The sequence below is a fragment of the Alexandromys fortis genome, unplaced genomic scaffold, assembly GCF_014885135.2.
Source record: "Alexandromys fortis isolate MF-2015 unplaced genomic scaffold, M_Fortis_MF-2015_v1.1 scaffold_59, whole genome shotgun sequence".
In the NCBI taxonomy this organism is placed as follows: Eukaryota; Metazoa; Chordata; class Mammalia; order Rodentia; family Cricetidae; genus Alexandromys; species Alexandromys fortis.
The window spans coordinates 10012946-10029717 of NW_026067943.1; the positions used below are offsets into that span (position 1 = coordinate 10012946).

At 50.0% G+C, this 16772-nt stretch overlaps 1 protein-coding gene across 4 annotated transcripts in view; it reads left to right on the forward strand.

Annotated features, from left to right (window-relative positions):
• Ninj2 (ninjurin 2) overlaps window positions 1-16772 on the forward strand; it is a 105515-nt gene that overhangs the window by 83972 nt on the left and 4771 nt on the right. The window contains exon 1 of one of the 4 annotated variants that reach the window (XM_050148300.1): window positions 13113-13268. The exons of 2 other annotated variants lie outside the window; for them this stretch is intronic. The gene's annotated coding sequence lies outside the window, so the exon portion shown is untranslated. Of the gene's footprint in view, window positions 1-13112; window positions 13269-16772 lie in introns of those variants that run through there. One more of the 4 variants, XM_050148299.1, reaches the window with a different exon arrangement.

Below are 16772 nucleotides of genomic sequence, written 5' to 3' on the forward strand. Positions count from 1 at the left end.
GAAGCCGCGCTTTAAAATGACGCAGCTTTTTTTCTCTGCTGCTGTTGCTGAATCAGGAATCTCTCTACAGCACGCCACCAACAAAACAGCAAAAATCTGTGTTAAACTCTCTCTCCCTTATTTTTAAGCCTTCTCAGGTTTTTAAGTGGATTTAGCCCCACGTTGGGCGCCATCTGTTGAAATAGGAGCGGCGGCAGGGCTGCGTCCCCGGCACCCGGCCGCCCGCATGGCTAGCTTATGCCCGAAATAATTACACAGAAACTGTATTCTTTCAAACACTGCCTGGTCCGGCTAGTCCCAGCTTCTTATTGGCTAGCTCTTACATATTGTTCTAACCCATTTCTAATATTCTGTGTAGCCCACGAGCTAGCTTACCAGGGAGGATCTTAACCTGCGTCTGTCTGGAGCGGGAGAATCATGGCGACTCTCTCTCAGCTTCTTTTTCCCATAATTCTGTTCTGTTTTCTCCACCCACCTAAGGGTTGGCCTATCAAATGCAAATGGGCCTAGGCAGTTTCTTTATTAATAAGAAATCACTCCCACATCAAGAGGGACTCTCCACTCACCCCCAAAGGAAGGACCAAGCCAGACTAGGTTGGAGATCTCAATGTTTAGAGAACCACTTTGGACCAGGACATGATCAACACAGTGGACACTGGCTTCTCCAAGACCTGAGGTCCTCTTTGTTAGAGAGCCCTAATCCTTCTCTCTTATACTTGCAAGAGGGCTGCTGGCTTCTCTGCTTGGGAAGGCAGCCCTGAGACGGACCCCACACTTGGCTCAGTGCCCTGATGTCATCATTTTTTTTCTCTCTCAAGTGGTACCCCAGGCTGTTCTCAAACCCCGCTCTTCCTTTCTTTTCCTCCTAAGGGCTGGTATTCCTTGTGGGTGCTACACTCCTGGTCTCAAACATGGTAGATAGTTCGTTTACTCACGAGCTATATCAACAGCCCCATATCTGGCTTTTTTAGCACTTAAAATCAAAACATTGGGCTGACAAGATGGCTCAGAAAGTAAAGGAGTCTCTGCCAGGTCTAACTACCTGAGTGGGATCTTTGGGATCCAAGTGGTTGAAAGGAAAAAAATCACCTCTGGAAGTTGTCCTTTAATTTCTCCACCCACACTTAAGTAAATAAATAACTCCCTCAATGAGGAAAAAGCATGTAAGAGAGTTAATCTTAACTGTCAGCTAGACTGGATTTAGAATTGTCATGGAAACTGCACTACCGTATCTGTGACTGTGTTTCCAGAAACGTTTAACTGAGCTGGAAAGACTTACCTCAAATGCAGGCAGCACCAGACTTGGGTCCCAGCAGCCCAGGGCAGTTCCCTGGGGTAAGGAGGCAAATGCCAACCTTTAGTGCCTTCACTATCTAAAAATATAGAGGAACAGAGTCCTGCCAGTCACCGCCCAAGGATCCATTTGCTCCCTGCACTGTCCCTGTCTGCGACCCGCACCTGCTCCCTTAAGCCTCTTGCTTCACAGCTGCCTTGGGTCTCAGATGAATGCTGAGTAACAGTGCCCTTCTCTGCCTTCTGAGTGTGGACACAGTGTAACCAGCTGCATCATGGTCCTGATGCCAAGTCTTCCCTGCCATGATGGACCATGCCCTCAAACTGTGAGCCAGGACGAAGCCTCCCTCCTTTAAGTTGCCCTTTAGCAGGTATTGGGTCAACAAGCAAAGTAACTATGTAATTCAATATGGGAGCTTGGCAGAGCATGCCCCCAGTCTGCACAAGGGGCTGGGAATAATTCTCAATACCAATCAATAAGCAAGAAAAAGTAGAGAAAGCAGAAGAATAAAAGAATCTCTCCATGGGGTTTGAAGAGATGGCTCAGTGGTTAAGAACTGTAGCTGTTCTTTGAGAGGACTCAGGCTTCAATTCCCAGCTCCCACATGGTGGCTCATAGCTGTTTGAAACACCAATTCCAGGAAACCCAATGCTTCTTCTAGACTCTAAAGGCACCAGAGACACATGTGGTGCACAGATAAACATGTGGTGCACAGATACACATGTGGTGCACAGATACACATTCAGGAAAACACATATGAAATAATAAAATTAAAAAAAAGAATCTGTCAGGCATAACCTAGAGATGAGACTGTTGCAGTTCAGGCTCTATCCTTTCAGGCTTATATATACATATAAATAGATGTATTTATAAATAGGATGATAACATCACTCTTGTAATATTGTTATCCCCTTTTTAGCAGGTGACTAACAGAGGACCCAAGTCACATGGCAGCTAAGGGTCAGTGCTGCGTCCCAACGCCAGCGTCCTAGATGTCCACAGCCCTCAAATGGGCTAGAGCTCAAACTCCCCATGAGCTAGCGAGACACACAACTGGAAATAGAGCCCTGGCCAAAGAACGACTGGCTTTCCTATGCAAGCCCAAAGCTGCATTGATGTCCCAAAGTCCATTCTGAGGAGCTGGCCTTGCCTGGGTGCTCAAGAGTTCGCTCTCTCTTAGGCAAATCTGGCCTTGGTCTTACAGGAAAGTTATGGGATGCTGGGGGCAGCTGTCAAGCAGGAAGGCTCGAGGGAGCAGGTGCTGGACTGTGCACAGGGACCAGACAGGGGACAACCAGATAGCACTGGGGTGACAAGCAGGGCTCATGCTCCCTAGTATTTTTAGAAGGTGAAGGCATGCAGGGTTGACATCTGACTCCTTACCCTGGGGCACCGCTCTGGGCTGCAGAGAAACTTCCAGGCAGGACAATGCGGGTGCTGAGGTGGGGTCAGGGTGCACAGGGGATTCTGTATCCATCCATCTGTCCACTCCTGCTATAAGTACTGACCAGACACTGTGCTGGGCACTGTGCTGACTTCCTGAGAGTTCCAGCCTTCCATGACCAGGGCAAAGGACCAAGAGCTGTGAGTGGTTCTAAGAATAGTTCAAAGGGTAGGAGTTTGGAAGACTCAGACAGGGCTGGATTCAAATTTTGACTCTTCTACCTCCCAGCTGTGTGTGACCTTGCAAGTTAATCTCTCTAAGATTTCCTCAGAGGGTTTGAAAGAAATATGAATGAGGGGGTATGTATGGAGAATTTGAAAGAACAGACATACCACGTGTGGTGGCTCACACCTTTAATTCCAGCACTTAGAAGGCAGAGGCAGGCAGATCTCTGAGTTCAAGGCCAGCCTAGTCTACAGGGAGAATTCCATGATAGTCGGGGCTGCCCAGAAGAACCCTGTATCAAAAAACAAGCAAACAACAACAAGGAAACAGAAAGGAAGGAAGTTGTTTTGTTTTTCTTACTTTTTGATCTTCAGGGGCCCACTACCCAGCTCCCAAATAAATACACGGAGACTTATGCTTACTTATAAATGCCTGGCCTTAGCTTGACTTGTTTCTAGTCAGCTTTTCTTTTTTTTTTTTTTTTGTTTTGTTTTGTTTTTTGTTTTTTTTCGAGACAGGGTTTCTCTGTGGCTTTGGAGCCTGTCCTGGAACTAGCTCTGTAGACCAGGCTGGTCTCGAACTCACAGAGATCCGCCTGCCTCTGCCTCCCGAGTGCTGGGATTAAAGGCGTGCGCCACCATCGCCGGCTAGTCAGCTTTTCTTAACTTGAATTATCCCATCTGCCTTTTTCCTCTGGGCTTTCACCTTTCTCTCTTCTACATTTCTTTCCTTCTTACTCCATAACTGACTGGGTGGCTGGGTGGTTGGCCCCTGGCTTCATCCTCTCTTTCTCCTTTTCTTGCTTCACTCTCTTCTCCTGTTATTTTTATCTCTGCCTGGCAGTTCCATGCATCCCTCTCCTGCCCAGCTATTGGTCTTTCAGCTCTTTATAAGGCCAATCGGGTGCTCTAGGCAAAGTAATACAATTTCACAGAGTTAAACAAATGCAACATAAAAGAACACATCACATCTTTGCATCATTAAACAAATGTTCCACAGCATAAAATGTAACACATCTGAAATTGATATTCCACGATGGAAGGAAGAAAGGGAGGGAGGGAGGGAGGGAGGGAGGAAGGAAGGAAGGAAGGAAGGAAGGAAGGAAGGAAGGACAGATGTAACAGTGAGCCAATAAGGGCACTGAAGAGTCACAGAGCTGGCGAGATGGACCAGCAGGTAAAAGCACGTGTCTTGTGTGATCCGAGTTCAATCCCAGTGACCCTCATGAGAAAGGCAGATATGGTGGCGAACACCTGTAATTCCTGCATTCCTACAGTGCGGCTGAGGCAGACTGGAAACTCAGTGGCTGGAGAACACATGGAGGGCATACTGAGGTCTAGAGACACAGTTCAGTAGTTAAGGGTACTTGATGCCCTTCCAGAGGACGCAGGTCAGTTTCCTAGTACCCACATGGTGATTGACAAATGCTTGTAACTCCAGTCCCAGGGATCTGATGATCCCTCTGGCTTCTGAGGGCGCCAGACATGCACCAGACATGTTTGATGGCAAACACTCAAACTATAAAAACTTATTTTTTTTAATAGGCCGCAGTTAGGCCAGACATGGAAGAAATTACATGCCTATAATAATCCCAGTTACTCAGTAGGTAGAGGAAGGAAAGTTGTTGAGACCAAGCATTCAAGGCCACCTGGGTAACAGTCTTGGTGATGAATGCCTGTAACCCCAGGACAGGCAAGGTGGAAGCAGGAGGATCAGGAGTTCAAGGTCATCCTCAGCTACTAATGCTAGCCAGGACCATAGGAGACTGTTTCTCAGCCATAGGGAGGTAGGGAGCAGGTTGAGGATGTAGCTCAGTAGGAGGGAGGGTACCTCCTCCTATACACAAGCTTTTGTTTCGGAGGAAGACACAGAAGGAGCGGGTTTGCCAGAGCCTGTTGTTGGGTTGTTTCCCATGGTATTCCCTCGACCTTGGTTAGCAAATTACTGTGTGTGGGTTTGCTAAAATCCAGACTAGGCCTATGCTGGTTTCCGGGGAGAAGAAAGTCTTCCAGAAGACTCCTTCACCCACCTGGAAACAGAGAAACAACAAGGCTTCATGGTGGCCTGAGGTCACCCGGCAAAGACACGGAAGGCAGGCTTAAGTTGGATCCCTTCCTCTGCACACAACCATTGCTTGCTTGTTTGTTCCTCCTTGATTTTCTTCAGCTTTGTCCGCTGCATCAGAGGTGAAGACTACAGAGTGAGGATATGGTTCAGTTACTGTATCTTTGCATCTCACAGCGGCACTGGACTCCTGAGGAAGGAAGAGAGCCACCACGTGAGGTCCCTAACTGCACTCCTAGGAAAGGAAGGGAGGAGTGCTGGATGAGGGCGACCCACCTAGGCCTGGGTCCTGAGAGGCCTCTTCCAATTCATGGAAGCTGGCCCAGTCCTGCTGAGTCATGCTGACACGTCAATCAGAAGGGCCCTCATTAGGACAGTTTTTACCCCAGCTTTGACCCAGTGCTCCCAGCATCCTCCTCTCTTCGTCTCATCTATGGCTGGGACCAGGGATGCTGCAGTAGACACTCATGTAGTCCTTGCTGAGTGAGCAAGATGCTCCATTGGAGAGAGTCACGGAGTTCAACTCCTTTTCCTTCTGCCTATTCTGAACAAAAGCATCATTCATTCACTCCGTCCCTTACCATGTCCAGTGAGGTGCCAGAGCGGTGAGCCGAAGTCCAGAGTCTCTGAAACTCACATTTGTGCGGGATGAAGGGGCTTTTATCTCCTGGCTTTCCATTTCATAAACCAGATTCCCTGCTAAACCTTGCCATTTTGGGAGATTTGGAGGCCTGGACTATGAGGCAGGCAGGGATCTTTATTGAACCCTTGATGACTGCACACGATAGGAGCTGGACTGTGTTTGTTGAACTGGACCTTGGCTCTCGCAGGGCTGGGCGGGGTGGGAAATTCGCCACCTTCCCCTTTCCCCATCTAGCTGTCAGAGATCAGATACCGGCTCCTTCACGGGGCCTTCTCACCTGGACTACAGCCAGAAACTGTTAGTACTGCTTGTTCTAATTGCCTTACAGTCCAAACAAATAATTCTTGCCTTTTGAAATGTATGTTCTAGTGGGGGACACCCCAAACTCTCTCTCTCACGGTCATGGGCAATGTTGACATTCAGCTTCTTAATTAACTTCTGGCTTTGTTGTTTGTACACAAAGTCTTATGGGTGTGTTGTTTGTTTTTTTCTGTCTTTACTTACTTATTTATTCATTGTTCTGGATTTCGGCTTCTATCTGGATTTAGGTTCTCCATCAAGGCTTAGAGAAAACAAGTGCCTCAGAGGCTCGAGATAGTGTACCACAGTGTGACAGAGCCCTTCCCAGCATCCATGAGGCCTCAGCGCCCATGCAGGGAGGAAAAGAGGAAAAGAAGAAGGGGCCTCAGGCTCTCTTAAGCAAGGCAATAGTACGGTAATAATGGGTACAGGGGACAGAAGCTGCCAGACCATCCTGATTGCTTGTATAAAATGAAACACAAGTTTGGTTTAATTTGTTATTTATTCTGCGGAAAGATCTAGAAATACAACATTAAAACATTTTAGAGTGGTTCTATCTTTGAGGGTTTCTTTGTTTTTTGAAGCAAGGTCTCACTCTTGAAGCCCAGGTTGAACTAGAATGCTCTCTGTAGCCCAGGTTAGCCTTAAACAATCCTCTTGCCTCAGCCTCCTAAACACTGGGATTGGAGGTGTGAGCCACCATAGCAGGCTTTTCGAGGCTTCTGAACCCTTTTTCCAGGGCTGTATGGTGTAGTGACTTAAGGGCCCAGGTCACAGAGTCAAATTGGGCTCAAATCCCAATAACTCTAATACCTGGGTGAGCCTGAGCAACACTACTGAACTGTTCTGACCTTTGGTTTTCTGTAAAAATCGGTGCTATTAAATGAATTCAAAGGAAAATGAAAGTGTAGCCCAGGTACTTAGAAAGGAGGAGGCCTCCAGGAGTCAGGGAGAGGACAGTGGGCCTCACGCCCGACCTTGACCATCTGGACACTCCTCCCTTGCGTGTCTGATTCAGCTGTTAAATCAGACTGCCTACCCAGCCCCCACCCCTGCTGGGGATCAAGCCCTCACACTAAAGGGAAGTCAGTGGTCTATCACCAAGCCACACCTCCAGCCCAGCACCTTCCCTTCGGTGTGATCCCTCCTGCTGCCGCCCCCGCCCCCGCCGCCGCCGCCGCCAGCCGCCGCCGCCGCCGCCGCCGCCGCTGCCGCTGCCGCTGCTGCTTCTTCAAATCCACAAACCATTGAGAACCGTATATAAGAAAGAATCCAGGCTTAAGAATGTCCATATGGGCACACAGTCCTTCAGATCTGGAGATTTCGAGCAGTTGATTTCTTGGAACCTCAATTCCTTCCCTTACAACTGGGGACTAGCTACACACACTTTTAAAGCTCTGGCTAGCAACACTGCTTTGATGCTAACTGTTTACATGTTAACTCTTAAAAAGCGGATCGACCTATGGTCAGCAGAGGTGGCCTGGGTGGACTCGGAGAATACTGCTTTGAGAACAGTATTTGTGAACCCCAAAGCCAAAGTGGGCTCTAGGGCTAAATGCCAAAGCGGTCTAGAAACCTCAGAGCAAAGTGCTGAGCCAGAAAGTGCCCTGGTCCGGCCCGGGTTCTGTGGGAGAGCATATGGATTCTTGGGCAGTTTGTGTGTGGTCACTCTACGGTTAACTGCACTCCTGAAGGCCACAGGCAAAGCTCTGTTTGCAGGGGAGGTGGACAAACTTCTTGGAAAGAGTAAGCAGGCCCCACGCCCTCACGGAGTTCTCCCACGCAGGTCCTCCCTTGCAGCCTCCCTATACACTCAGTCTCCTCTCGTGAAGGACCAGCCCTGTTGGCCCCTTGTCACTTGGGCATCAGAGGACTTGGATTCCAGCCCAGGAGGGGCTGAGCTAACCTGGGCCTCTCTGAGCTGTTTCCTGGCCTCCCCTGCTGGACAGCCGCAGCACCGCAGCCCTTCCCCCGAAGGCCACGCCCCTCGTTCTTGGTGTTGCAAAATTGAGGCCCAGGCCTGTTGCCTGGAGCAAGAGCTGGAGCCTCCCACTGAGGCTGCACCCACGGCTGGAGGAGCTTTCAGGGCCAGTCAGGGATTATCAGCAGAATAACACGCAACAGACACCCCACCCTACCGCGGATTAGACGCTGTTGATTTCTAAGGGCAAGACCGCTGCTCTTGGCATGGAAGGCCAAGGGCGGCACAGTGGAGGCCTCGGGCCTGCCCCAAACCGAGAGCCGCAGAGATCTGCACTTCCGTGTGTTTTTGGCCTGAAGATAGAGACAGCACCGGGCCTATCAGCCCTTCATGAGGGTCACAGCTGAGTGGAGTCAAGAGGAGAAAAGACAGTCCTTAGGGTGGAGCAGGTTTTCCAACAGACGTCCCGAGCTGCTCCCTGTCCCGGAGGGGATGTCCCTGGTGGCTCACCCTAAAGAACCTGAAGACAGTAAAATCTAATACTGGGCTAGGACTATACTTGATGGATGAGCACAGTGTAGCTAGTGTACTTGAGATACTAAGTTCCTTCCTCTGCATCCCAGAATGCTGCACACCAAACACAAGCAAGACACTTGCAGTAGGAGGGTCTTCGCCCCATCACTACAGACACTGAGCTGTGCAACCCAAAAATATGCAAGAGAGGATCTAAAGGGTAGAGAGTAGCTGGACATGATGGCACAAGCCTGTCATCCAAGCATCAGGGTAGCAGAAGCAGCACAGTCCTAAGTTCAAGACCAGCTTGGGCTATGCAGTGAGCCCTTGTCCCAAAAGGGATGGGGAAGACACAGCAGAGGGAGCCATCTAGAGGCTTAAAGATGACCAAAGGCCAGTGTAGCCAGGGGGCAGAGCTTGTCAGTACCTGGTAAGGTGTTCTTGGTGGGGAAGAGGTTAGAAGAGAGGACACTTCCCATGGGCATAGGGCAGACAGGCGGGAAGGGTGGAGTGTGTTCAGAGATCAGTGAGTAATGTATGCCATTGCTTCTGAGCATCCTGCTTGGGGCCCGGGCAGAGCCTCCAGGACGGTTAGCTGTCAGCCGGCCCCATGGGGAAGGGTGGAGAGAGGAGTAGGAGACAGACTGGTGAGTGGCTGTAGGGAGAAGGCTGCAGCCCAAGTGCAGGAACAGGGACCTTGGATGTGGTGTCATCGGGCTTGTGTGAGCATTCCCTTTCTTGGGAGGCTGGTGTAGTATGGCAGGGCTTGGGCGTGGAGAGAGTCGTGGTAGAGAAAGACGTTACAAGTCCCTGGGGCTTGTGAAAAAGCTAACCGGTGCCTACACCAAAAGTTAAGCTGGGACACAGGCCCTGCGGCAGAAGAGACTGTTTAAAATGCCTGTCGAACCACACGTGGGAGTAGAATCCTGAGCTGGGGGGTTGTCCTGCTTCTCTTGAGTATGCTCAGTATTTCTCAAGGACCTATCTTCCTCCTCTTCTCCCCGCCCCTGCTAGGGGCTGCCTCCTCTCTGCCTCCCTCCTCCTCCTTCCCTCCCCTTTGTCAAACCCTAGGCCCTGTGAATAAAGGCAAGCCTTCTTCAGCTGCAGCTGCTCACAGCTAACAGGACGGACGTTCCCATCTCACAGCCAAAGAAGCTGAGGTCAACCCTGTTCTCCCAGATTCTCTCCTCAGCCCCCTCTTAACTTTCTTTGTTTGTTTCTTTTTCCAGACAGGGTTTCTCTCTGTTGCCCTGACTGTCCTAGAACTTGATCTGTAGACCAGGCTGGCCTCCAGAGATCCACCTGTCCCTGCCTCCTGAGTGCTGGGACTAAAAGTGTGTGCCACCACCAGCCAGCTTCCTTTTTACCATTTTTGAATCCAAGGTTTACCTTCACGTCTATGTCCTATCTTCCCACAACAATGCAGGGGTTGGGGACACAGCCCGTGAAGACTCAGGAAAGCCTGGCGCAAGCTTCCCTGGGGCTGAGGGCTAGACTTCCACTGAGCAGCGTGCCCTTCCCAAACTATGGGATTGCCATCTTTCATCTCAGGCCACGTATTTCAGCTTTAGAGTCCATTGCTTCATTTTGTTTCTTTCCCAGGTTGTCCTTGTTTGCCTTGTATTCCAGCCTCCTGAGTGCGGAGGTTACAGACATGCGACTCCACACAGAACTCCCGTGTTTATCATTAGAACTGAAGTAATTTGCTTTAGCTTCTGGGACACTGTAGTGGATCAGTCAAACTGCAGACCCCAGTACAGAGATGGGGGAAACGTTGCTGTGTGGTTTGGGGCGAGTTGCTTGGGCTCTCTGCATTTTGCTCACTAGATGGTGACTGTTCTCACCTCCTTTGCCGAACTAAATGAGAGCCCAGCTGACTCATGTCCTGTATTTAGTGCGGTGCCAGATGCTAGGTATGTCCTCCATAACCATGAGCGGCGCGGTTCCGGATTGTTGGAGCCGAGGCTACACAACATGCTACACAACATGCTACACACAGCTATACTACATGCTACATACAGCTACACTACATGCTACACACAGCTACACTACATGGTTCCAGTACGTGTACAAGACAATGGGGCAGGCCCATCGTCCTCCCAAGCTCAATTCTGACAGGCCAGCAGACGCTCCAACACCCACCTAAAACCCTAAAACCCGTTAGTAGAAAAACTTTCCTGAAGTCATTATTTAAACAAGCACTCTGCCTGGGCTGGACCCACCCTTTCCTGGGGTGGGAAATCAGGAAGCCTGGCATTCGCCACCATCTTTCTAGACTCCTGGGTGGACTGCCATTTTGAGGCCAACTGAAAGGTCGTCATTGGTCACGGCTCCTTTGGGCCTACTCTGTGCAGAACCTGAGTTTGAGCTGACACACAGAAACACTGCCCACATGGCTTTTCTCAAAACTGACGGCAGTGACTCACCCAAAGGTCACCAGCGCCTGGAGCTGCATAGGGCAAAGTGATTCACTGCCTCTACCCTGCCTGGCCCCACAGCTGCCTGGCCTCAATTCCTCTCAGCAGATATCCTCAACCCTGAAACTCTCCGCCCAGAGGAGGGGGCCTCCCCGTTCTTAGATGGTTCTGCTAAGAAGAACTCGGCTCCAGGGAGAGCTGGCCTGCTCATACTTCAGCTAGAGAGATCAGGGAGGGGGACCCAGGTCTCCTTCAGCTTCCTGCACCTCCTGGCAGTGCTCACCCTGTGGGGCTCTAGGTCCTCTGTAGCCTCTTGGTAGAACAGTTACTTATCCAGCTTCCAGGACACACACACCCACCCCACACACACTGTGAGACAGCATCTTGTTTCTAAGAAAAAGCAGAATGAGCCAGTGGATATCACAGTCCCCGATAACCAGAATGTCAATAAACCATGTGACAACATGTTTACTCTTCGGTTTAAAGAGGCAGTCCCTTCCTGACCACGTTAGCTTTATAAAGAAGTAAGAATACAGAACAACAAAGATGAAGGGCTGAATAATGGGGTTGACTTGAAGGGATCCCCAATCTTGGGAGTCAGATAGGGTCTGGCAAGAGGGCTAAGGGATTGTAAACTGGAAGGGGGAAGGCGAGGCAAGGGGCGGGAATTAGGTCCTTGGTGTGTGCCTACCCTCTACCTACCCATCCCAATCACAAGCCCATATCCTGTCAGGTCCTGGAGGTACTCGGGGCCCCAGAATGGACCTCTGAGTTTTTACCCCTACTCTCTCTGCAGCCCGCTGTTACAACTCACACCAACTACATACAGCAAGTGGCCTTTCGGTTCCCAGGTTTCCCTGGCTGGCAGGATTCTCTGGGGCTGTGTGCCTAGAACAGGGCCTCTTGGACCCTAGACTCAGTGTCCCACTACTACTAAATGAAAATACAGGGCTAAAGAGAGCAGGCCCTCTGCGAGCCCCTGAGAGATGGGCACTGGGAGGCAGATCTCAGACTAAGAAAGGAAGAGAACAATGTGGGTTCTGTTTGTACTTCTGGGAAGAAGGGTCCTTCTGCCTCTCCTCCATGGGCCTGGCTTTCCTCCTGATCTAATCTCAGTTTCCTATCTACCCACAATCTGGGTAGAACTGAGCCCCAAAGCCAGGAGCCCAGGCTCATGGACCCTCCCTAGCAGGGTTTGGGTTGGATGGGAGTCACCTGGTGTGAGCTCTGCAGACAGGCCCTGAGTGCTGTCCCTTGGCCATGGGAAAGGCCGAGGCAAGTAGGAGCCAGGGATTCTGAGTCCATGAAACATGAATGAGTCACACTGGATGGCTCTGCTCCCTGATCCAGCCCACATTCCCGGGCCTTTGTTCTGACCCGCCTGGGCTCTGACCTTAAAGGGCCAGATCTGAGGCACCACTGGCCTCCCTCCCATCCCCCTCCCTTAGCCAGATCCCTGATGGAGTTGTAGTGGGCTTGGGGCTCAGGAGAAGAGGATGTCTTACTGCAGGGTTCAGGGGAACAGCCAATCCCATCCTCAGGCCCAGGAAGGCAGGGAAAATGTTTTCCTCACTTGCAAAGATCCAGAGAGGGAACCCTCCTCAAAGCCATTTCCTCCAGGGTCTCATCACAGCTGCCTCTGACTCCTCCTCCCTCCCCAGGCTCCAGGTCCACTGCAGTCCCCACACCCATCAGCCCACCCTGACCTGGCTTCTTTAAATTGTTTTGTTTGGGTTTGCTATCTTGCTGTGTGGCCCAGGATGGCCTGAAATTCCCATTCCTCCTGCCACCGTCTCCAGTGTGTTGGCATTGCAGGCAGTATCACCAGGTTCCATCAGCACTGAATGTCTTTAGCTGTCCCTTCACGGTGGTGTCTGGTAGGTTCTAGGCTATTCCCTTGTGTTGTCTTCAGGCTCAGGTCCCTGGGTTCCTCAACAATCTGGGCCTGTCATATGGTGGCAGGCACTTCCTTGGGGCTGAAAGAGCACCCTGACAGCCAGTACCCAAGCAGTTTCTTTAAACCTCGCATGCCACCCTGTGGACACAGGAGAGCTGTCCTTCCGGAGAGGAGCCCAGGAAAGCAAAATGAAAGTGAGAGACCTAAATTCAAACAGGCCTACACCTCCTCCTACAGGGAGTCCCACATCCTCTCTAAAACAGGCTCTTAAAGAGACAGCAGCAAAAGGCAGGGAGGCCGCACGTGGCCCAGTGGTGGAATACATGATGTGCACGTGTGAATACAATGCACACAGAGACAAGCGCCCGGGGAAGGGGGGCGGGGGGGGGCTGAGAAATTACAACACTTTTTGCAGAAATTTGGAAAGAGGTACTCACCCATTCCAGTACCCCTTTGTCCTCCTAGCCTCACACACGGTCAGTGTGCACACATGGCTAGAAGGCTGAATTAAGGCTTGCCCACTGCAAGCTTTTAGAGCTAGCCCAGTCTAGCAACTCTTGAACCACGAGTGAGCTGCCTTTGGGAGGAGGAACAAGGTACTGGAGGATGGGTAAGGAGGGGCTTGGGAGCGGGTGGGTATCAGCTCAGTGTGGGCAAGGGTGGGGGGAGGAGGAGGTGGGGGGCAGCCTATAGGAGGATGTTGATCAGGTGAGCTATCTGTGGGTGTCCTTCATGACTCAGAACAGGCCTTTACCAAGTGGGCCAGGACTATAACCTTGTGACCCAAGTGACCATTGGCCTTTGTGAAGTTAGCCCTGAGATCCTTGACTTTTAACTAGCCAGGCCAGCTGACCATACACAGAGACTTGCTTGAATTTCATTTATAAAAGCTGTGGGTGAGGGAGTGGCTTTCCAAGTCCAACAGGTCCTCACCCCCAATCTGTCACCACCTCCACAACCTCAGCACTGGCTGCAAGCCAAACCCCAGAAAAATCCAATGGGGGAAAAGGTCAGAGAAAGACAGGACTACCCCGTGCCTTCTATGTCTACAGCTCTCTCTCTATTATTCTCTAGGCTTCCTCTGAAGCCTAGTCTGATTTGTGGGGGGACAGGGTGTATAAAACCAAACTTACATAGCAGAGGTTGACTTGGAACTTTTCTGGCTTGTTGGGTTGGGTTTTTTGTTGTTGTTGTTTTTTTTTTTTTTTTTTTTTTTTTTTTTTGAGAGTGGCCCATGGGTCTGGAGAGATAGCTCAATGGTTAAGAGCATTGCCTGCTCTTCCAAAGGTCCTGAGTTTAATTCCCAGCAACCACATGGTGGCTCACAACCATCTATAATGAGGTCTAGTGCCCTCTTCTGGTGTGCGGGCATACATGCAGACAGAATATTGTGTACATAATAAATAAATAAATATTTTTTTTTAAAAAAAGAGTGGCCCATGCCTTCAATCCCAACACTCCAGAGGCAGAAGCAGGTGGATTTCTGTGAGTTCAAGGTTAGCCTGGCCTACATAGCGAGTTCGAGGACAGCAGGGGCTAAGTAGTGAGACTCTGGTTCGTGTGTGTATGTGTATGTGTGTCTGTGTGTGTTTTCTGTCTCTCTGCACGTATCTAAGTTCACCATGTGCTTGCAGGCTCCCAGGGGAGTCCAGAAGAGAGTACTGGATCCCCTAGATTTGGAGTTGAAGGTGGTTGTGGGCCACCACATGAGTGCCAGGTACCGAACCTGTGTCTTCTGCAGGAGCAGCAAGTGCTCAGCTGAGCCAATCTCTTCACTTTTCACTTTTATTTTTTGTTTTGGGGGTTTGAATTGACTTTATTGTTTTGTAAATGTGAATTTCATAAAGTGCTTTACAGATAAGGAAGACATCCTCGCACCTCTGGCTTTAAAGCAGCTCTGGGCACAGGTTCACCACCTTGGAGTGTCCCTGGTCCTTCCCCCAGCCGCTTCTAGCAGTTGTAGTTATTGATACAATGTCATCAGCCATGGCTACAAAGTAAGTATTATCACTAAAAGATCACAGCACAGGAAGGGAGAGAGGAGCAGCTGGGGGCTTCCTCCTCACCCCCTGCAAACAAAAGAAAGCCAGCCATCCAAGGTGCTGGGAGCTGCTCTAACTCAGGGGTTCAAGAGAAACCTAGGATTTTATTAACTTATTTTCTAACAGTTGCGAGTTAGGTGATGTTTTGTTTGGTTGGTTTTTTGTTTGTTTTGAGACAGGACTTCTTCGTGTAGCCTTGACTGTCCAGGAATGCCTTCTCTAAACCAAGATGGTCTCGAATTCAGAGATCTGCCTGCCTTTGCCTCCTCTGATGGGATTAGGGGTGTGGACCACCACCAATTGGCAGGATGCTATTTTAACCCCTAGACATCGCCTTCAAAATGCATCTCTTTGCCTTCTCTTTTCCACAGAGCTCAGGGAAGGATAAATGTTCTATTTGCAACCGGGGCCACCCAAATGTTCAAATAAAACATATTTGAACATTTTGTAGATTAATTAAATTTGTGTAGGCAATGGAATGTTCATGCACATGCTTGTAGAGGTCAGGGTTCAAAGTTGGGCATCTTCCCTATCACTCTTGGCTCTATTTGAGCCATTCTTTTACCACACCAGGAGCTCCTGGATTGACTAGGCTGGCTGGCCAGCAGACTCCAGAATCCACCTGTTTCTGCTCCCCCATGCCTGGCTCTTATGTGAGCGCTGAGGATCTGAACTTCAAGTCTTCAAGCAGCCTTGAACTTGATCTTCCTGCCTCTGCCTTTGGAGAGTGACTCCCTGATGGAATTACCTAGCCACGCCCCTGTCCCTGTCTGCCTGCCTACTGGGGACTTTGTCTAGCTCCGTCTCCTACCTGCTTTTTCTCCCACCAGCAGCCCCCACTGATGAACTAGCTCCAGCTTAAGATAGACCCTCCCACGCTCTGCTCTGCAGCAGTGGCGGACCAATTCAGCCCTTCTTTCTTCGAACTGATCAGCCCTAAATTAGGGAAGAAAAACTCTTCAGAGAAGAGTTTGGAGAAGAAAAGACTGGAGTTCTCAACTTTCTGAGTCTCCCTCTGCTTTGCAGAGGGTCTTTTTCTTGAGCGTCTGCCCTATGTGTGGGTCTCCTCACCTTTGTTAAAGGCCTCTGTTCAACTACTGATGCTATCTGGTTGTCTGTGCTCTTTGAGATTTCTCTGCTGCTACCTATTGAGCTCAAGATTTTTCCTATCTTTTCATTTTTATTTTTTCCCTCATTTTTTTTCTTGAGGTAGTATTTCTCTGTGTAGTCTTGACTGTACTGGAACTCATCCTGTAGACTCAGGCTGGCCTTGAACACACAGAGATCCGCCAGCCTCTGCCTTCCCAGTGCTGGGATTAAAGGCGTGCGCCACTACAGCCTTGCCTCCTTTTCAGTCTTTGGCAGAGCAAACAAACCCAGTCAAGACCCCTGTCTACCTCTAGGATTACAAATATATGTCACCAGGATCCATTTGTGTTGTCCTGGGAAATCAAGTCCAGGGCTTTCTGGACACTAGGTAAACATTCTCCTAACCGAACAACACCCATGGGGCCTTCAGTCTGATTTTGATGGCCATGAAAAACAACTAGTAATCAGTGCCTGGGGCGAGCAGCCTGTAGCACAGTGAGTCAAGCCCAGGGCCTGAATGGATGGTGACTGCCTGCTCTAATTTTGGGGGGGGGGGGGGCGGGGTACTCAGCCTCAAGTTGTCTTAGCAGGTGTGCTATGTATATTTAATGAGGAGTTCCTATGGATCTCCAGTCTCATGCCCTGGCCAAGCTGTGCACCTGATTCTCCCCACCGCCTCTCATGCATTCCTAACTTGCTTAAAGCTGGATGGAGTGCATACATCTCCTAAGATGCTGAGGCAAGAAGATGGTGAGTTCGAATCTAGCCTGGGCTATAAATAGAGAGAGCCTATCTAGTAGATATATTAAACCAAACCAGAACTAACCCAAAACAAACAAAAGGAGGGAGTTTGAGTTTGTGTGTGAAGTGTTTTGTGTCTTCATTGTAGGTAGACCAGGCTAGCCTTGAATTTCAAGTGAACCTATGCTTCAGCCTCCTGAGTATTGGGATTACAGACTTAGCCACTGTATTCAACTCCAAAT